A 24,439-nucleotide genomic window follows, 5' to 3' on the forward strand; every position below is an offset into this window, starting at 1 on the left:
TAATGATTCATCAAACCAGGCTGTAGACATACATGGACCAGTAGGTTGTGCAAGCCTGATAACCCATGGGTCGACACAACGTACGACATGGTTCCTGACACATGGAGAGTGTACAGTGTGTAGTGGTGTGGTTAGACCCCACCCGCACAAACAGTAAGGATGAGTGCTGTAGAGAAGGGGCAGTTGGGTGAACTATGGGTATGCAATTATGGGCCTAGGCGTGCAGGTGTTGACTGGCACAGATGTAATAGGACTGCCCGGGGATGTAAGTAATATTCCGAAATGGGCAGAGCTTACACCCATACCTCTCAACCCCTAAGAGCAAAACCGCTGGACAGAACATAAACCATTGGGGGAACAAATAGAGACAAAAAGCACATATTCCACTTACAACCTTAGAAAGCTGATAGAATAATAGGTATGCATTAGCATGACTTTGCTGAAGGATGTGGGGTTGTTGTTGTGTCTTTCAGCTTTTCCCAGTTAGGGGTCACCACAGCAGAACACCGGTCCGCTAATGATTGGTAGTTGATTTTTATGTGCTGAATTACCAGCCCTGATGCACAACCTTCAACGAAGGTACGCCCATTCATGCATGTCTCCACGTAGAAGACACTCTAGCTGAGAATCGAACCGGACGGCGTCTTACTGTGAGGTGACAATGCTACCGAAGGATGTGGGGTCCTAAACCCAATTACTTGCCTGTATTTAATGGTGTCAGTTCCCAGGTATTTGGAGACAGGTGCAGATTGTAAGAGGAACACACCAATAGTATGAAGCAAACTCTGGACAGGCCATGGATTCTGTACAGCCGACCGGCATGCTTACGCCTAATGGGCAGCCATTCCCGATATGGGTCCCACCACAGCACATTCCAGTTTAAATGGTTAAGTATGGTATGACCATATGTGTCATTGCATAACCAACTACACAACATCTGTGAACACATGGTTGCAACACCCCACTGTAGGCATGCAAGCCGATGTAATAGGCATCACAAGGTATTATTGTAGTCCTCACCCCCACCTAGGGGTGTGAGTGTCAGATGCAAACACCAAATGCAGTGCATTTGCAAGTGCAGGAGCATGCGAGTGTAAGTCTGTTTGGCCACTGGTATGCGAGTATCAGACTGGTGAAGCAATGCAGAGGCTAACTGAGTGTAAGAAACTGTAACCAGAGGTTAGCATTGCTTAGCTCCACGCAAACCTGCACACACCCGCTCACAACTGCTTTAAAGTGCCTTAATCACTCTGTACCCAACAGCTCGTGTTCTGGCCAGCAACAAAATGAACAGTCTCTGCAACGCTAGAACTCAGGACCCTGTACATCACAGTCACAGTAGTTAACCACTACGCCATGATAGCAATACATATAAAGGAGGTATCAGCAAACTAATCCTCACTACAGGGAGATCAAATCATACATGTGAGCTGAATCTATGTACAGTGCAATGTTCTATAACCTGCCACAGACCATATATATATGAATTGGACTACTGCAGTAAACATAGAGTTGAGGTGTCACTGTAATAAAGTTATGAAGTCCCCAGGACCCCATACAGTGTATGTACACATGAATGACGGATACCAGACACATATATAACCTGTAATGAACAAGACATAGTTTAGCCTTTTCGAAACCGGCCAATTATGGAAAAGTGCGGGAATCCGGCCTTACTTAAACTGAAGAGGCAGGAATACAGCTCATGATAGTTGCATCCCCCTGCAGGCAGAATGGCTGGAGTGGGAGAAGGCACTCACTTTAGAGTGCAGCGCTGGGGCATCTAGGAGTCCAAATTCATGGTATGGCTCCTGGTAAAGCACCATGACAGGAGACTACTGCAGGGCCAGTACCAGGGCTCGCAGTACAAATTGGAGGCCTGGGACAGTCTCGCCTGTGACCTCACTTGTGCCACAGGTATCCCCTGGACTGGTGAGCAGGTCAGGCACCACCACACAGACCTGAAGTGGTGGGGGGATGTCCTGGAACAGTGGATCCAGGAAGCAAGGCAGATGCAGAATGCCCCAGAACTGATTAAGTACTCCTTCCACTACGTAGTTAATAATTGCCTAGCTTGTGTATACTATGGATAGGTATGGTTAAATATCACTGTACTTCTCTGACAGCTGCAGATGAGCATGCTGTGAACCAGCAAGCCTATGATGCTAGGCTGCAAAGGATGCATCGTGAGGCAGGTTAGTAAATTGCCTGCATGTATTGTCATAACAAATAAATGTAAGAAAGTGTTGTACCAGTATACAGAATTGTGTAATATGCTGCAAATAAAGGTATAATCCCTGCATTGCTTCTGTTTGCTCTGCAGTCATATGTTGTACTGTTGCAGTTATTAAATAGTACTGTTGTAGTAAGCAGTGTTACCCACACTGTGGTATGCAGATAAAATGTGTCTAAAGTGCTGTATAACAATGTTGGAAGTGCAAACAGGTCAGTAGTGTACAGTGATCTCACCTGTAATGCTTTTGTCACACACAGCAGGGCTTTGGATCCCAGGAGCACTAGTAAGTTGTATGCATGATCATTCCCCACAACTGCACACAGTTTGTTAGAATGTTCAGAGAGAAAGCTGTATGCATATTTACACTTAATAACTGTACAGATTTTGCTAGAATGCTCAAATTGAGAGTGGTATGCATATTCATACCCCTCAACTGCTCCAATCTGCCCAGTATGTCCTGATAAATGGCCCACATCACCTGCATTTTGCCCTGTTCTCCTGACAAATTAGTGTGATGATCCAAGAAATGTAGGCAACTGTTAATGACATATAACTGATAGTCAGACTTCTACATAGTCAGAGAATGTACATGTAAACATACCTGTCATCCCAGCATCTCACCCAAAGTGTATGAGAGCAGTCTCAAAACATGTTGCATTAACACCTGCATCTTGTCAAGCCTGTACATAAGACACAGGTCCCGTACATACTACTCTACAAACATACCATTGTACAACATAACGCCATTGGGTAGTGTAATAATACATGTAAAAGACAGACCACTGCAGTGACTATGAATGTTGTGAAAACTACAAGGATTTATTAGTTGTTAATTGAACTCTCTCTCTCTTGCCCCTACCATATGTGCAAAAATAACCGATTTACACAACTCATTTGTGTCTACACTCCTAACCTTTGTTGGAACATATCTCCTATTGTTTTATAAATATTCACATCTGTTTCTATGCATGTGCCATGTTAATATACTCCCATATTGGTGGCCTGTTGCCATCAATGAAACCTGCATGTTGTTGTAATGGCCACTGTTTACCCATATATGCATGTGTTCTGCTTGCCCTGCAACTATTTATATCTGGTGCCCTGGGTAATGGGAATACCTATGCATGCTGTTATAACTAATCTTGAATGCTGTTGACTATTACTAACCCATATCTGCCTTAAACATGCGACAACATAGCTCGTGATGGTCCCAGCGGACCCACCTATCCCACCTCAGCTGGCCATGGCACCATGCACCAGCACATCTGGGGCCCAGCCTGGGACCTCCTCATCAGTTGGCTCTGCACCACCTTTGGGTCGAACTGCCACATGGGATGGGTCTCTCCCCCCCTGGGAGCGGACAGGTACCTGTCACCAGTGGTACAGTCCAAACCTTGTTGCATAGGGAGCTTGACAAGGAGATTCGAGACTGCCTATGCCAGCTTGAGGGCTGAGTGTCACAAATAGAGGGTGAGCCTGCCCCTCCTACACAGCCTGCAGCACAGCCACCTTCTGGGTTGTGAAGGTGCAGTGGTGACTGCCCATGGGTGGGGACCTCAGTCCCACTGTATCCATTTGTGGGCTCATGGGCTTGCGACTTCCAAACACCCCTCCCCGTCTAAGGTGTTCCCCCCACATGTGTCATATACCACCCCTATACCAGTCTTGTTTTTCTTATCTGTCATCCTCCCCAACCTATCTTCCCTGATCATACATACTCTCCTTCCCCAACATCCCACTCTCACCTAAAAATAAACCAAAAAAGGGCAATCTGTTCCCGCAAAAAAGGCACGCCCCATACATAGCTGTCCATTTTGCACAAGTGTCCACTGGACACATGTAAACATTTCTATTTGGCATCACAACATACTATTGTTGTCCTCACCCTTCTCTCAGGGTTGTGAGTTTTCAAATGTACCACCAAATTTATTTCATATGTACAGACATTGCTTTAGAAGAAATGGACAGCTGTGGACCTTCCTGCACATCCCTAGCTACCCTGCCTACTGTCTTTCCCTCTTTGTGCCCCTTTTTCACCACTTTCCTATCACCCCTTTTTTCTTTTCTTTTCTTTTAAAGAAATTAGCACTGGCGTAAGCGTGAGTAAGCACTTTTAAGCAGCAGTGAGCAGGTTTCAGCCTGTTTGCGCGGGGGTGAGCACTGCTTACACAGATTAAGCAATCAAGAAGGTAACTGAGTGTAAGGAACTGTAACCAAAAGTAACCACTGCTTACCGTCATGCAAACTCACACTCACCCGCTCATAACTGCTTAAAAGTGCCTTAATCACTCTGTATCCAATGGCCCTTGTTCTGCCCAGCAGCAAAATAAAACGGCCTCTGCAAGGTTCGAAACCACGACACTACACACCACAGCTAATGTGATTTACGATTAAGCCATGGCAGATATACAAACATCTGATGGTATCACAAACATATCATTCAGCACAGTCATTCAACAGTATAGGAAATGTATTTCATTATGTAGATGTATGTGTGTGTGTTTATGTCCAGATATATCTACATACATAGATATAGATATATCAAGAACAAACCATGTGACAACAAAGCATTAAAAAAGAATGAAAAGGAAATCACCAGCAACTCCTGTATTATGTAGTGGTGTTGTCCTATGTAATATCAAGACTCCCTCAGACAGACATGTATCATTAATACACGCAAACATTTGTACATTGCCCAAATACATTACTTTGACCATTTTATTTACATTAACATAACAGTTCCTGTCCAATCATAATGTGAGAACAGTAATCTTGCAAGGTGCTGTGTGCAACATCATCATCATTAAAAAGTTAAATGGGGTAACCATAGAGAGACCAGTAGTGTCGTGTGTACACTGGGGTCATCTGCATCACATGTACCTGGAACCTTTAGGAGTTATGTGCATACCAGGATCGTGTGCCTGAGAGAGGGGTGAGGACAACAGTAGTATGTTGTGATGCAAATTAAAAAGTTTACATGTGTCTAGTGGACACGTGTGTGAAATGGACAGCTATTTCTGGGGCAAAATCATTCTATGAACAGATTGGCCTTTTTTTTCCATTTTTGTAAGGTGAGAGTGGGATGTTGGGGAAGGAGAGTAGGTATGCTCATGGAGGATAGGTTGGGTAGGATGACAGACAAGACAGACAAGACACCCATACAGGGGCAGTATATGACACATGTAAGTGGAAACACTTTCAATGGGGAGGGGTGTTTGGCAGTCACAAGTCCATGAGCCCCCAAATGGAAATAGTGGGATGGAGGTCCCCAACCATGGGCAGCCACCACTGCATCTTCACAGCCCCAAAGGTGGCTGTGCTGGGGGCTGTCTAGGAGGGGCAGGCTCACCCTCTAATTGTGCCACTCTGCCCTTGAGCTGGTGTAGCTGGCCTCAAAACTCCTTATTGAGCTCCCTACACACCACTGCCTGGACCGTATTATGGCTGACATGTCCCTGTCTGGATCTGCTCCCAGGGGAGGCAAGCTCCATCCTCAGTGGCGGTTCCACCTGAAGGTTCTGCAAAGCCAACAGAGGTGGAGGTCCAAGGCTGGGTCCCAGACGTGCTGGTGCCCAGTGCCATGGCCAGCTGATTCTGCCAGGACCTGCAATCCCATACAGCCTATGGTGTTGCAGTTTTAACACAGATAAGGCTTAGTAATACTCAACAGCATTCAGGATTACTTATAACAGCATGCATAGATATTACCATTAACCCAAGACAACAGATGTCATGCATTTGCAGAGGGAGCACAACACATGCATATATACTGCATGACATCTGTCCAAAGCGTAGATGACTTGTGACTGCAGCTATGAACAGTGGCCCATTATTGGCATGTCACTGTGATAACCTCAGACAGTGACTGTCATACCACTGTTTCATGTGATGTATGTCCAATCAGGGATGCGATGTCAGTAACTCTCATCACTGTCACAATGTACTGACTGCAGTCCTCACACTATGCTTCTGCAGTTCACAGATGTGTGTTCTGTGAATAACACAAGAAACAAATGGTTCCACACACTGACAGGTCCACAGATGACCCTACAGATGGGGGTTTCCTCACAAACAGAGCACTGTGTTGTCAGTTATTAAAACATGCAGACTAGTCATTACCACACACAACCTGTTAAACTGGCAGTAGTCTGAATGAAGCATAGCTACACTTACATGCTGTAGTCATGTCTGGCACATCACCCTCCTGTCTGTAGGCTATTTTCCACAGTGTATGTTGTTTGACGAATATCCAGATTTCATCCGTGATGCTGTTTACCAAACACCGGATCCAGATTCCACTCACAGCGACTGTCATGGGCAAACACCAACATATGATGTTCCTAGATATTGTACTGTGTTTCCATGCAATTGGCTATGGGAATGTCACCACAGCTGTTCCACATGCAATCAGCTCGAGGAGGACTGCAGTAAGTGCAGAGGCCATCACCTGATCATGACCATCACTTACAAAACACAAGCTGCTGCTGAGCAGGTGTACATCTTCACATCCACCAGAGAATGTGTGGGAGGGACAGACAGAGGCAAAATACATAAGAGAAGGGCTGGGAGACTAAAACCTAAGCATTTTCTGTCACACACCTACCAGTACAGGGGTTCAAACCCCTGACTGACTAGCTATTGCTATTATAAGTGCATGCAGTTACCCCATGTGCCACATAGCTGACATGTTGGCGTGCTGTAAGAACATATATTTGTGCTGGTGAGCGACATCTGTAACAGAGATATAGCAGGCATACATTAGGTGTAGCACACATGGCTGTCCACATGAACAGATGTCATTGTCAAAACAACCACACTCTCTAAGGTACTCAGGCACATTGGCACACTTTGGCAGGCTCACAAATACACTTCCTAACTACTACGTTTAACACACTGCAGTAATGCACAGGTATTCCATGCACTACAGGGGATATCCTGAGGTTCTATGGGCTAAGGCATGTGAACGTGTCTGACATCAGTCAGTATGCCTGTGGAAGTTATACTGGGTGTGACTGTGGTTGAGAACATCATACCCCACACACAGACACAAGGTGACAGTACTGACATGCATGTGTGCATTGCTTCATGGGTGTGTACTGGTTGGCTGTGCAAGATGGCTGTACAAGGCTGGGTGAGGGGTAATCCTTGACATCAGGCCACCTGACAATGGTCTGCAGTGTGGTTCAGGGGTGTAGTGTCTGCAATGTCCCACACAGATGGGTATTGTATGACCTGTCATGTCATCCTGGTTACCATTGTGTGTGACCATTGCTTTGCAATGCATGCCATGTCTATGTTTGATAGTCCTTGACATGGACAATGCCTGGGATGTGCATGTCCCAAAATAATGTACAGTAACATGTTTAAGTGTAACTGGTTTGTCTGGCACATGCTGTGTACACTGACTGTTATCATCAGATGTGCCAATACTAGCCTGGTGTGTCAGGACCTGCTAATAGACAGCTGATTGACCCTACACCTGCAATGATAGCATGATACAGGTATTCCCTGGTGTCAGTGGCATCTGTCCATACAGGGCATGTGTGTAAGGCATTGAATGTCCTTTGTGGATCACATTTGATGGCACCACATATGTAGCAGGCGTCCAGTGGGGAACATAGTGAAGGTGCATTGTCCGCAATTATGTGCCTATTGTACTGTTGGACAGGGTGCCATGCCCTCTGCAATCACGCCATGCCTACTATCTGTCAACAATGTGCAAGGTACTAGCAACATAGCAGGATATTCTAGACAAGTGTGTTTGTGTATGACACATGGGTTTAGACTGTAGTCTAGGTAATAGTAGGGTTGCTTACTGTGTTCACCAGGCCTTTTGCCAGATGTAGGGGTATGGCTTGCCAACCCAGTCTCTTGGCTGATTGAAATCTGTAAACCTTGTGAGGTGGACTTTGTGACATATAATATGGCCACCATATAGGAAAACTAGAAAAACTGCTTCTCATCATGTCCAGTGGTTAGACATTCACAGCCACCTCCACACAGGCTCTGACTGTCAACCACACACACACCTGTCATGCCTCGGAATAGAACTCCTACCTGACTAGTTTATCACACTACAGCATTATGCAGTTATAGCATGAGTTACAGAGATTACTGTGTTACTCCATCCCCAATGGTGTATTTCACAAGGAATGACATCAGCAGGTTTACCAAAGTAGGGCATTTCAGATTTCCTGCAAGTGAGTAGCCCAAAATGCATTGCTCACAAAACAAACAGTGAGACACACACAACTGACATGTGTGGGTATAGAACCCATGACCAAGATCTATATCACACTATTGCATGGAGATGTTATAGGACGCACCATGAGGATTACTAGGGATCTTGTTCCCCAGAGGTGTATTTTACAGGGTATGAAATCAGCAGGAGTACCAAAGTAGGGCATTGTAAATGTCCTGCAAGGGAGTACGGTATAATGCATTGCTCCCTACACAGACATTGAAACACACAGAAAACATACATAACTGGCATGATTGTGGATGGATCCCTACCACAGTTCTAAATCACACTCCAGCAGTACGCAGTTACAGAACGCGCTACAGAGATTACTGGGTTACAGCAGTTCCACGGGTGTATTTCTAGGTGGGTGACATCAGCAGGGTTGCCTAAAGTGAGTATGTGAATCATAAGGAGTGTGCGTACTCTAAAAAACATTGTTCCTTTCTCAGGCAGACACCTACACACAGTTGGCATGTCTGGGATTAGAACACCTACCAAACTAGCTTATCACACTACAGCATTGCACAGTTACAGGACATGCTACAGAGATTACTGGGTTACAGTAGTCCCAGAGGTGTACTTCTAGGTGGGTGACATCAGCAGAATTTCCAAAGGTGAGTATGTGAATTGTAAGGGGTGTGCGTACTCTAAAAAGCATTGTTCCCTTCTCAGGCAGACAGACACACAAACACAGTTACCATGTCTGGGATTAGAACACCTACCAAACTAGTTTATCACACTACAGCATTACGCAGTTACAGGAAGTGCTACAGATATTACTGGGTTACAGTAGTCCCAGAGGTGTATTTCTAGGTGGGTGACATCAGCAGGATTGCCAAAGAAGGGCATTTCAAGTGTACTGTGAGTTGTATATGTCTTGTACCTGTGTGTACCCACTGCTTACTGTCGCAAAAACACATTTACACCCACCTAAAAGTGTCTTATTCAGTCCTAAATGACATTATCAACAAGCCTTGCAGGTCTTGAACCCTGGACCCTGCACACCGAGGTCACTGGACATACTACTAAACCATCTGGGTTGTATACATATTTTATAGTTTTTATAATACACATCTTACTACAGGTATTCCACAGTACTGAAAACAAGTGGGACAGTCACTTTGTGTACATATGTACAGTACCCTTGAATGTACTGTACTCTGTGAAACAACATAGACAAGTCTACATAATACAACTGTCATAACTAAATACATATATGCACCTACGGGATGTGTACACACATATATACGCATATACACTGGCACGGCTATAGCCATATATATATATATATATATATATATATATATATATATATATATATATATATATATATACACACACACACACGCACATATGTCTGAACACCCTTTGTGACACAAAAGGGATCCAAAGGAACTGACGTGTACACAAAACAGAGGCATCTCTTGTTTTATAACATTTAAATCATGATCAGTTCACCAGAGAAGGGATGGTTGTTGTGTATGTGGAGTTTGGGGTGGGGAATGGTGGCTAAGGAAATATACCCCAGGGATTGTGGAATTTGGGTGGGGGAATGATGGGTATGGACATACACCCCGGTGACCACTTCTGTGTCACTGCTCGACAGTGGCACAGGAAAACAACATACCCAACTGTAGTCGTTCTTAATTGTCTATTCTTTTATATTCCTAACTATGTAATAATTTGTAGACTCCACTCACCACAGATGACTACCATGGTGTGCAGCATGTTAAAAGACATAGCACATGTGTATGCCTGGCTACAGGATAGTAACACACACACACACAAACACACACACACTTGCCAGTATTGTGCATACACATCTTGCCTATGTAAAGGTAACTAGTAGTGTGGTATGAAGTTGGGGTATATGCCACAGACAGCATACACTTACACTTACTCTGATTCTGCTTTTGAGCTAGGTGACATCACGGGACTGATTACTTGCAGTGGGGTGTGGGGAAATGGGTGTTTTAGCAGATGATAAGGATAAAGGCCAGTGCAAAAGGTCGTTTCTCATTGGAAAGCAGCAAAACCCGCTGTCATGACAGGATGCAGACACAAATACACACACACAAACACACTCAGCCATTTGCTGACACACACACACACACACACCTACACACACACACACACACACACACACACACACACACACACACACACACACACACACACACACACACACACACACACACAGTTGCCAGTGATGGGATCAGAACTCCTGCCTATCTACAGATCACTATTACAGTACTATGCAGTTACAAGACACACCTCAGAGATTACACATTTTGAGGCAGTCAGAATGCCCTTCTAAGAGTGAGGACAACAACAGGGATACTGACAGTTAAGATGCACATAGCTGTAAACCTGTGTGTTTAAAGTAGGAGTCCATTACTCCTGTATGCACAAACATGACACATCATCTGCAGGTAAGACATAGGTAGGCATGAGATGTATAGTTGTAGCACAACAAGCCCTGAACTGGAGTATGCCCATCTGTGGAATGGACAACTACTATCACTATACAGGGTTACAGTGGTCATCCTCATACACATAGAATCACAGGACTTGTTTGGATGCATTGACTCCAGTTACACAAGGTGATTGTTGGCATGCTCATACACTTAGTAGCACAGGGCCATTTGAGATGCACTATGATTACAACTACACAAGGTTATATTGGTCATGCTCATACACTTAGAAACAAAGGGCTTGTTCAGATGCATTGACTCAAATTACACAAAGTGATAGTGGGTATGCTCATACACTCAGTAGCACAGGGCTGTTTGGGATGCACTCTAATTCTAACCATGGAAGGCTACAGTGTGCATGCTCATACACTTACATGTACAGAACACGTTGCAATGGACCCCTATTGTAAACACACACATTTACAGCTATGTACATCTTAACTGTCAGTATATATGCACATCATACAGGTTTACTACCAGATACCTGTATGATGTGTATATATGCACATCATACAGGTTTACTACTAGATACCTGTATGTGGCCCGTAAATTATATATCTGTGTCTGTGCTGTGTGATACACATGCATACATGTACATGAAGTACTGACATATATATGTGAAGTATACACAATCATGCATGTGTGGAAGTGACAGACAATAGGTTAACTGGGACACACAGGTGAATGCTAACTACAGCATGTGTCACACACATTGCTGCCCTGAAAGGCATACATTGATAGCAGGTTGTGGACAGTGGCATTATACTTGGAACAGTGGCAAGTGCAAGCATAATATTTGAGCCCCAATGTCTAATGGTACTGACGTGCAGGTGTCAAGATGACCTCTCCCGGCTGTGTTAGTAGTTGTCATTATTAGCAGGACCGCTACACTTAGTATATCTGACATTGGTCATATACACAACGTCTGCTGGTGTCCATCACCTTAGATGTAGCATTTGATACCAACCACATTACAGCCACTCGCAGTGATGTCTTGGTACGAGTGGCAACTGCTTGACCAAAACAATGAGCCAATGTCCTGCTGTAATTATGAGGTTGTCCAGTGTCTGTCATTCCAGGATGTCATGACTGAAAGACAAGCCTTTGTCACGCAGCACATGCATGTATGATTCAAGGGAGTGTGGATAATACCTAGGTCGCATTTACCCATATAGTGGCATTCCAAGGCAAAAGTCCTAAACACAGAAGTAACACCCTGACACCTACAAGACAATTGCATTGGATGTTTATGCTAACCAGTGCTAGATGTGTGGCTTTCGTAATCCATTTGCTCAATGTAGAACCTACATTGGGGAATACTGACATCTGTGAGGTAAGGAACACCTGGCTGAAGGTTCTGTGGTGCACAATTGCACTACCACCATATAACTCAGATCCAGAATGTGGGCCTTAACACTGGTACGGACCATTCCAGGTGGTGTTGTCCACATATTCATAAAGGCTACTCACAAGTAAAGACCACTACTCCGCTATAAGTCATCACAGATGAGCCAGGTACAAGTGACCATGGCAAATGCTGCATTCTAGGGTGTATCCTCATACATCCATCACCATGTCCTCAGACTACCAACACATATCCATACATGTAGTATGACATAGTATGGTAGAACACCTAATAACCTTTGACTGGTGAACTGTACCTAGCCCTATATCAATTGTACAAATTACCCATGTACTGCCACAGTTGCATAATGTGTTATGCAATGCAATTATACCACTGATAGTAACCAGGTCAGTTGTACACATACCAGGGTCCCTCGGATGTTGTCAGCATTAACACAGTCGACTGTTGCGGTACACCAGTAAACAACACCCTCATGGTTGGATATGACCTAAATGTACCTGCCCTAGATATGTACATTCACACTCATACAACATACATGAAAATACCATAGCTGTTGTTGTCCTTTCTACATACAGGTGGCTACATTCATTACACACATGCACATGGCAGATAGGTCCATGGCTGCTGAATGATAACAGTACATAAGGTTTGATATCTATGTTGACAGAGGTAATATTCCCTCTCTACTGGTCACCTATGACACCTATCATATCATACAACAACCCATGTGGCATGTATGTCATTAGACATGTCCACCTAATGCAATGCCTACAAACATATCCAAATAACAGGATCAAAGGACCTACACACATGGCCTGTATTGACATACTCAGGGAAATACAGCTATGCTCTATATGTTCCTGAGTAGTTATTGGTGATATGTCCATGACATGTACAGCCATGTGTGCCCACAGCTCCTACATATACCCCATATCAACAATTGCAAGCCATGCATGCTGTGTGCTCTCTGGACATTAACCTTATTACCACAATAGCCAGAACATGCTGGGGTGAAATGATTATAAGCCGCAGACCTCGCAAATGCTTGAATGAGTGTAATACCTAGCTCAAACAGAGCACATTGCTGGCACTCTTCCAGTAATCATGAGGTGTGTGTGACATATATGAAGTGCTCACTGTTGACCATTACAGTGCCCTGTCTTCAATGTGGAACTGTCAAGTAACAGTTCATGGGATCATGAAATGGAATAATGCTGTGTGCGTGTCTTGCTGATATGTGCTGTTGGCATGAATGTACACTTGGCTACTCAGTGAAGGTGGTTGTGTATCCTACCAGTACATGAATACAACATCTATTATGGTGTAATGCTCGGCTAGATTTCACAACATGGTGTGGGGAAGGTGTGGAATGCATCAGCTTGACCTGTTAGTCCACTTACTGATGGAGACTGCATATGTGTACATGTATTGATGTGTGTTTAGATTCCATGCATGTGCAGTGTCTGATGTTTGAAGGTGACTGTTGTCTTAGTACATCATGCTGTTGCAATGCAGTCTCAACATTGCCAACTGTATATGGTGATATGCTCAAAGTACAGTACGCTGTACTTTAGGTATGGACAGATATTTGGACATGACTACTAAGTGGTGGGGCTACTTTGCAGATGAATGATTACTGAGGGCAGCTCACAGGTGTGTTACAGCCATTCTTACAATAACCTGTGTAACAGCTATGCTATGGTTCTGTTAAGTGAAGTGGAAGACACACAACGTAGAATGCAATAAGGGTGACACTGAAAGGAAACCTCTTGACACCTGTGACAATAACACCTCCCATGTGCATATATTGTGCATATATCAGCACAGGTGGCAAAGGAAAGTCGGTACGCTTTGTAGCACATGCGACAGTGCTATAACTCTGTAGTACCTATCATGAGATAGGCAGGTGTCTGATTCACAGTACTGGCACATATGGGTGTGTGTGTCCATATATGTCAGGTATGGTGGGGAATGTTTCTCAGTCTCCTGAACACTGTGGTAGACAACAGTACAGAGTGAAATGTAGAAAGAAAGGCATAGGCAGGTGGTTGAATCTCACACATGTCAAGTGTCTGTATGTGTGTGACACAAGTGTATAACTTTGTGAATGCCACAGTGTGTGTGTGTGTGTGTGTGTGTGTGTGTGTGTGTGTGTGTGTGTGTGTGTGTGTGTGTGTGTATGGCTGTCCGGTCCCTGGTGTGAGGCTGTATTTTACCATAGTGAAATGTTAAGGCCCCCTCCCCTATCTACTCAATGCAATCTAGTATCCCTGTTGATGTCATCAATCTTAGAAGGGCATTCTAACCACCTGTAAACATGTACACCCTGGGATGAGGCTTGTTGTCACATAGCCGACTGATGAACCCCCCCACATTCACTCACTGCAGTCTAGTATCCCTGTTCCTACCTGTACATGTGTAATCTCTGTGGTGCATCTTGTAATTGCGTAGTACTATAATGATGATTTGCACATAGTCAGGGGTTCTCATCCCTAACACTGGCAACTGTGTTTGTGTGTGTCAGAGTGTGTGTTACTGTCTGTGAATCCCTGAGTGTTTGGGTGTGTTACTGTGTCTGTGAATCCCTGAGAGTGTGGGTGTGTCTGTGTTTGCATCCTGTCATGAGAGCAGGTATTACTGCTTCACAATGAGAAGCCGCTTTTTCCACTGGCCTTTACCCTTGTCATCTGCTATACCACCTTTTTACCTCCTCCCCACTCCAGGTACCTATACCTGTGATGTCACCCACTATGGATGTGACAACTCTGAACACAGTAGCTTACTACACAGCTATCATGCTCTTGGATCATTACATCAGTAAACATAATTGAAATTGAAATTTGAATTGAAACTTGGGAGATTAAAACTGCGATGTGGAAGCTACAAAGTGCATGCAGGTATTGTCATACAGACCTGTGAGTAATCGACATTTCCATATGGGACACTAACCGCAAACACTGACATCCCCGGCACATGCAATTACACCTGAAAGAGGAAGGCAGAACATCAATATCAACATGCAGTTATTGTTACACATGATGCATACTGTCAAACGTACCAAATGCATTCTAAAACTGTACTACATGGTATGCCCATTGCCTGTCAAACACTACTCAACAATATTAATCTACAATTGTCTTCCTAGTATGTTCACCCTGTGCATCAGACCATATGAGCATGTTCCTGCACTGATGATTTGGATGACAGGGATGCGGCACAGGCATCATCATATGCACAGGGTGATAATGTTTGCCAGACGCCTAGGCTGCACCATTGGATGACATCATGTGTGTGAGCTAGGGCCTTTGATATCATTGGGCATGTGTGGATGTTATGTGTGTGCCCTACATTTGTTTCTGGTGTATGTGTGTATGTACGCACACAGGTCTGGCATGTGGCTGGCCTACACTGGGGTATTATTGACAGCTGCAGAATGTACAGGGCAGGTGCCACACTTCACTGTGTCTGGCCACAGCCACGTGACCTGCACCTGCCAGGGGTTGCACGGGCACTACCAGGCAGAGGTCCAGAATGGGTACTGTCTGATGACACATGTCCACTGGAACCATGTCCCTGCTGGGAATGTCCAGGACCATGTGCACATGGCCTGCTGTGTCTTGGTGTGGACAGCACATTACCAGCTGCACTGCTGCTGCTACTGCTACTATGGGAGTGGGCATGTGAAGTAGCATGTTCATGTAGACCTTCAACAGGTGTTGTAGATGGCCTACGTCCACGTGCCCAATGCCTCATTCCCACCAGATGTTCCAGCACAGACTTTTCACGCTTGAGGATTGACATGCCACTGTCAAAGACTCCCACCATGTCACCCAGTCATCTATCCAAGACATCTGCAAGATGATGGTGAGCATTTGCAATTGGCCTGGATGTTGTCAGATAAAGAACGGACAGCAGCCCTCTGAAGCCTCAGACCTTCTCTGCTGTGCCATTCAGCATGTGCCTGTGCCTCCATTACAGCCTGAAACATGTGTCTGGTGACACCAGATGATATGCTTTGTCTTGCAGGGGCATGTTGACCAGTGGTCCTCCTACGAGCAGCACTGGGCACATGCCTGTGTGGGTCATCAACAGTTAGTTGGCTGGGATCATGGTGTGCAGTCCCATTTTCCATAGTCTCCACACTTCCCTGTTCCATGCTACCATCCACCAACTGTCCTTCCTCTATGGCCACTGGTGATGAGGTATGTGTAGGCAGGAGAACTGTGTGCGGGGATGAGGGGGATACAGGTGGAATGGCAACCAATGACACAGATTCAGCCCCTGATAACCCTGCCTGTGCCTCAATCATACTTTCATCATCACTGCTAGAGTCTGTGGGGACACTAACATCAGGTGGACCACAGGAGGGCAATGCACCTACATCAACACCTGTGGGGGCAGACAAGAACTGTACATTACAAGTGATACAGCACAGCACACACACAGACACACACAGACAGACCGACACACACAGGCAGACACACGCACACACAGACACACACACACACACACACACACACACACACACACACACACACACACACACACACACACACACACAGACAGCCACACACACAGACAGACACACACAGACACATGCTATGGCACCCAATGGCATGCAACATGCATGTGATATGGCAGATGGCATTCAGCTTAGGCAATTATAATGGTAGTTATATATCCCTGAGTTGCACACAACAGCATGCATGTGTTATAGCAGAAGACATGCACCTTACACATTTATAGTAGTAGTTAGCATACATCCCTGTGTTGCACCATTTGTGTTAGTAGCTTATGCCCCATACCTGCAGCACAATGCATGCACTATGCACAGTTGCACCACACTGCCATGTTTTGTGCAACATACCCCACATGTTAACAGACCTTTGCTGACCTTTGTACATCTGCCACTGATGCTTTGTTTTGGCCACTGCCCCTATGTGTGAGGAGGATATGTGCAGAAGGGTATGTGGAATGAATACTATGTTTGCCTGAGGCCTAGCTTGCATATTTCCCCCAAAGCAGTGCATACCTGTTCAACATTATTCTGCCTACCCCTGAGCTGATTCTACAGACAATATGCATGTGGCTGTACACACATGTTTGACATGGCTGTCCCTACTTTGCAATGGTGCTACAGACCGGCACAGATTAACAGTACGCCAGCCTGATGTGTAACATATGACCTTGCCAATCACATGTAGTATGACATGTCTTCTGCTGACATGTTGAATGACATGCATACATGTGTAACACAATGGTGTCCTTTCAAATATAATGGTGTCCCAATGCAGGTACGAGTTATACTAACATGGACCTTCAGCTGACGCAATTTTGTCAGTACACCCTACAAATATGATGTGCATAGCCATTGCAGGGCATGCGGCTTCACTATTGCTATACAGTGTGAGTTACAGACACAGTTTGTAGCCATGACTGTGTTCAGATACAATACATATCTAATGTGAAATGTGACCCACGTCACTGAGGTGTATACACACTAAACCCTTATGTGGAATGTGTGACACAAGTCACTGTAGGGTATACAGATGACACCCCTGCACATCTGCAATCATATTACTGATGCTTGGCAACTATGCCCAGACATTGCTAACTTAGCAGTGCTTCATGTCCCACATGCCATCTGTGTACCTCACACACATGAGGAGCAAGCATGACAGCGATGTCTGACACCAGCAAGGTGAATGTACTGTATCTGTGGCCTGCTGTGGTTGTATTTGTATGTTGTGCAACACATGTATGTATTTAGATACTGTATAGGTGAATGTTTTCATATCGTGACACACTCAAGATGTTCAAGACATGCTATGTGGTGGTTTTGATGTCATATGTGCACAGGCCTGTATGATGCTTAGTGTTTCATATATGCAATATCACCATTACACAAAGGCCATAGTTGTATTGTGTCGAGCCAGTGTACAACAGGGTGTACAGACATGCACATCACTTGTACTGTGTGTTGATTCATGTCTCTGGCCAACCTCTATGGCCATGTGTACACATGCTTTGTCCAATGGTTGTGATGGGCATATATGTCACATGTCAGTGTTATCCCATATGACATACACCCATAGATGTCATATGCTCCACTGAGGACAGGGTTATGCATACAAAGGGTGGTATGTCTGGGATGTGAGATATCATGTTTTGCAGGATAGTTGAGCAGTGTTGCAGTCAGCCCACTACATGTCAAGGACATGTCAGATAGCACATGAAATTGTGTGACATTCATAGCACGGGCATAATCCACAAGGGTGAATCCTGTGGGCTGGTCATACTCCAGCTCCAACACATTTAGAGTGTGTGTGTACAGAGTGTGTGTACACATATGTTCTCTGTATAGTACTGTTTGTATTCCCCACATGTGTAATGCTGATCTGTAGTACCTGCCCCTACAGTGAACCACACCTCCACCATTGTATTCATAGCTATCCACACATCTGGCAATGACAGTTTGTAAGGTTTAGTTTAGGTGTTTCATATAGTCTTCAATCATTCCACATAGGTAACCACTGTGATGCATTGCAGGTCTGACCAGTGTATATTAACAAGACCACCATACATTATCTGTATGTGTGTTAAATGGCCACATGGCAGATAGCATGCAATTAATATGATCTGTGCATTATCAAGCCTGGTAAATAACAATCTCACCTAAAACAGGCTGGTGTCGCTGCGAAATGCCAGAGGTACCTAAATAGGAGTGTCACAGCAGTAAGATCATTATCCACACCTGTGTGACAGCTACAGGGTGCAGTGTCCATGTTGGCACATAAGCCAGTACAATAGACTATACTATGGAGTATGCACATCTGTGCATACATAGAGTAGCAGTCCATAGTATGTGGCATGTGTGCATACATGCCTTGCATATGATGTTACATACAGGGTTTTTAACATAGGGGATGACAATGCAATACTTAGCTGTCAGATTGTGGCCATACATCACACACCGACCCACAAAGGCCCTTCTGTATGTTGACTGCAGCACACATTAAGTCAACTATTGTTCCTAGTTCATAGTCATTTGCAAACATCAATAGGCAGATGCCTTCTGTGTTAGTCTGTGTGGTATAGATAGCAAAGAGGGGGAGTACCAGGAATTAACCCTGTATTACTGTAGCTGGCACTGGTTTGATGTGTGTGTGTATTAGTCAGACACCTTCTGTAGTGTTGGTTCTGCCAGCAGTCCAGTTGCCAACCACTCCTGTGACATAGGAAGATACACCTAGTTTACTGAGTGTAGCTGGAACACAGTATGGGTTATGGTGTCCTAAGACCTGGCAAGGTAATGATATGCTATGTGAATCAACCTTACTGTCATCTACATCTGTACTGAGTACATCAAATAAGTTGATCACAGTTCATGGCCCTACAGACCAGACTCAGCAGGGCAGTAGTGCACTATTTCCCATTATCAGTGGTGTCTCCCCTTTGTGGAGTGTGATAACTGTTGCTGTGCATCATTCAGTGTGTACACAGCCTGACATGAAGCTATGATTGAACATAATGTGTATGTGGAGAGCAAATTGTTCTGACATTTCTGTAGGATACACCCTGGGATGTTGACAGGTCCCATGAATGCTATATGTATGGCTTTAGAGAGTGCAGCTTGTACCTGCATAGTTGTTATTACAGGGGCTCTGTAGTGTGCATGGATATATAAATACGTGTACCTGTTTGGGGGGAGGTGGGAATGGGTTTAGGTTCTCCAAGACCCTGTCTGGATGAACAGGTGCTATTTCTGTAGGTGCAGTACTTTCCATGCCATAGTGCTGTGAAGAACAGCAGGTCTTGTTGTTGTCATTATGATTCATGACACAGCTATAGAATGCTCTGTAGTTGGCCTCATAATATGTGGCTGATTAGTTTCACAGTAGCTTTGTGTGGTTTTATATGGTATATCTGCATCTTACTGAGGCTGACCAGAGATCAGCTCCACTCATGTGGTTTTATATGGTATATCTGCATGTTACAAATTCGAACTAGGGCACACCTCATACCAGGAATAAATGATAACCTTTCTATTAAATGTGTGCTCAAGTGGTTATCACATAATAGATAACACGATTATTTGAGTTACAACCAAGTGAGCACACACATATATACCTTGGGTTTAACGTATGAAATGTTTAGCTATTAACACCTGGCATAATGCACAAATATTTTTGAGAGGGTCCGGCCTTATTTAGAATTATTTGAAGGGTAATATTGGGTTTATTATTAGCCTATTTTTAAAGTAACGTTTCTTATTTGTTTGTTTATTTAACAAATTGTAAATAATGTACATATATTTTTAATTAGAGTATATGTGAATTTTTTAAGTTTCAAGTTTTAGTATTATCTTTAATACTTGATTTAAACAATTCATTTTCTATTTTATACATGCAACTCTGCTTTAACGTTACCGTGGTAACAGTTAACCATGGAATGCATTTTGCTTTGATTGGTACAACAAATTGTTTAATAATATTTAAGGTTCTCACACACAATATTACGCTGTTTGTCTGATGAAGGCTGGAGATTGCTCTGGCCGAAAGCGCTTACTTGGATTTAATAAAACCATTCATCTATTTTAAGCTATCTCTCATTGTGGTCCTGCTCGTCATTTTGGGTTTTCGTGGATTTCACCAGTCAATTTGTTTGTGCATCGTGTTTGAGGATGTCGGGCGGATCCGGAGAAGCTTCACTTGTCTTATTTTCACAGCGGAATGGTGTGGAAGAAACAGCGGAAAATTCTAATGGTAATTTAACGACTCTTGTTGAATTACTTTTGGGTAGGGTGGATGCATTGACCCAGAAGGTAGACGCGATGTCAGTTCTACCTTCAGCACAGAGAGGCGGACCTCTTACTATGCCGGTTACTCAGCAGCATGAAAATGACAATGATTTCGTGATTCCTAATGGGCAACAACTCCCCATACTTGAGAGAACACCTACTGGATCCATAGCAGAGGAGCGGCTACCATCAGCAGTGGCAGACCCACAGCGGTTACCATCAGCAGTGGCGGACCCACAGCGTCCTGTATTTTCGGCAGCTACAACACCTCGAACAGGTAATACATCTGTTAATCCTGGTACAGGTGTAAACGATAACAATAATGAAGTTAATTCCAACAATCAAGGTCTTCCTACTATGGCAAATTTTTTAGTGAATAATAACTTTTTTAGTCAGGGGTTCAACGTGCACGCTGAGCCACGTACTATACCAGTTGCCGAAGGTAATGTCTTAAGCGAGAATTGTTGAACTCTTTAAGTGTAAAAAGTTACAACTAGAAGTAGCATATCTTAATGAATGTGTGAAAAACAAAATAGTCCCTAAGGGATTAAGACAGTGGTGGTTTCCATCAGGCTTGGTGGATAACTCTCTTTTCCATCAAGAATTGCTGGACTTGTTCGATCGTCAGGGCATTGAGTTTTTGCAAGCCCTTATTGCCTTTTACTCTAAAGACATTGCAACCCTGTCGCTTGACTTGGAGGCATTAGAAAAGTCTATTACTTCTGATAGTGGTTTTTTCCACTACAAATACGACTATTGCCGTATTTTTTCTAGCATTGAGGCCAGTATGGAAAAACTACTACTTATCAAGAAGAAGAAACTCACTAGAGACTTAACGGATTACGCTAATAAATGTGCTTATCCTAGGCCTCCTCGGACAACACACACACCCCATAATGGGGATAATAGTCACATGGAACCTAATAATGCAACAAGTTCTACTGGCATCAATGGTCATGGCAATAATGAAAATAACAATTCTTCTGGGCAAAGACAGGGCACTAGAAGAAGCCCAAGACTTAACAATAATAATGTGGGTGCCAGTAATCTTGAGCAGGGTAATGTACCAGGGTATATCCCCAGAGATGACTTCTCTATGGGGAATACGAATCAACAAGAAGGCCAGGATTTTCACCAGGCCAACAACACCAGAACCACCAATCGCATCAGAGCTCAGACAGCGAACAATGTGAAGAACAAGAGACGGGGAAGGAAGAGATGATACAACTCCCCAGTTTCGGCTTTAAACCAAAAGTTTTGGTTAGCTCTGATAGTGACTTCAACGTTTACAATTATACACTTATTGATATCCATCAGGATATTGTAGATTTTTTTGCTAAGGATTTATCGTTTGTCCCAGGGCAGCACATGGATATAGGTAGAATGCTTGTAGACTTGAAAATATACATTAGGAAACTTAATCTTAGTTCTCTACTTGGTAATGACACCCCAATACTTAATACTTTAAGGGTTTCCAGCACATATAACCCACCACTCCATCCCATTCTAGCAGTTTTTGAAAAAATCTGTGAGATTGACCTTTGGGCGATCAAGAATCAGGTTATTTACACCAACCAAGGGCATTCCAACAATATTACTATGTTAGAATGGGATTTCCTTCGCCTATTGAGGGACTGTAACATACGTGTCATGAAACCGGACAAGGGTGGGGGGGGTAGTATTGATGGACCACTACAAATATGTAGAATATATGATGGAACATTTAAATACACCTGTATACAAAGAGGTATCTCTTAATGAAATACATGGTGCTTATAAAACAATTAACAACACTTTGTATGATCTTTTGTTAGAAGGTTTCATCGATTCAAGCACATATAAGTATTTACAGATGCCAGCTCCAAAAATTTCAACTTTTTTTGGTACACCCAAATTGCATAAACGATTACATGCACCACCCTTTAGACCGATCATTGACGGGAGGGGCTCGGCCACTTATGCATGTGCCAGACTTGTGGACAGTATCATTAAACCTCTTTTACAACAAGAGGCACACATTTGCAAGGACTCTTGGTCCTTCTTGAAAGACATCAGTAAGGTGGAATATAGTGCAGATATGGTATTCCTTACAATAGATATAAAAGATCTTTACACGGTTATACCACAGGGAATAGGACTCAGTTGGGTCAGGGAATTTATGTTTGCTAAGAAGGTAGAAGAAAATACTATTCATCTAAGTGAGACACTTTTGGAGTTAGTTTTATCTAACAATTTTTTTATTTTCGAGAACACTTTCTACCTTCAAACATCAGGTGTTGCCATGGGTTCACCCTGTGGTGGTTCATTTGCAAATGCTGTACTAGCACATTGGGAAGCAGAATATCTATTTAAGGATAATCTATTCCAACAATATGTCTCTTGGTACACTAGGTACCAAGATGACATTTTTTGCATTTGGAAGGGTGAGAAAGAATTGATTCCATCATTTATTGAAAGGATGACCAACATGACTGATTTTTTACAGTTTACTTTCAATGTAGCTGATATTGAGATAAATTATCTCGATATCATGTTAATAAAGGACACAAGTAATGGAAGACTAAAAAGTATTATTTACAGAAAAAAACCAACACATAGCTTGTTGCATTTTTCTAGTAACCACCCTTATTACCAAAAAAGATCTGTTATAAAAGGTCAGCTTGTAAGGGCAGCACGCATGGTAACTGATGACCATGATTTTTTTGCTGAATGCAATAAACTTAAAAACATGTTTCTAACAAGGGGTTATCCATTAAACTTAGTTAACAACATCATTTTGGAAGTATCTAATAAAGTATTTCATTCCTACTTTCCACCAGAATTACAACAGAGGTGAATGTTAGAACAGGTGATCTTCCAACTTTTTCGGGTCCCCTTGGGAACAACGGCCTGGAAAATGTTAATTATAGTGTGTCCTTTATACACACTTTTTCTTTGGATTTTCTTAAAATTAGGGAAATCATTAACAAAAATTGGGATGTCATTAACCATGATAACACCCTTTCAAACATCCTGGGTACAAGACCTAAACTAACTTACAGGAGGGGACAAAATTTAAAAACTATTTTAGAAAGACCACCTAACAAGCCTATTTCCAACCGATTACATGGCATGCACAAATGTGGTGCATGTGCACAATGTAAGTTTATTAAGGTTGGAACACAATTTACCATCAATAATAAGACATACAAGGTTAATAACTATTTCAACTGTGAGTCCAAATCAGTGGTATATGCCGCCCTCTGTAACCAATGTAACGCTTTTTACATTGGTAAGACGGAGCGTAGATTTAGAACTAGGATCTACGAACATATGTATGCTG

This window comes from Protopterus annectens, chromosome 7.part0 (assembly GCF_019279795.1).
Source record: "Protopterus annectens isolate FY-2018-M chromosome 7.part0, PAN1.0, whole genome shotgun sequence".
In the NCBI taxonomy this organism is placed as follows: Eukaryota; Metazoa; Chordata; order Ceratodontiformes; family Protopteridae; genus Protopterus; species Protopterus annectens.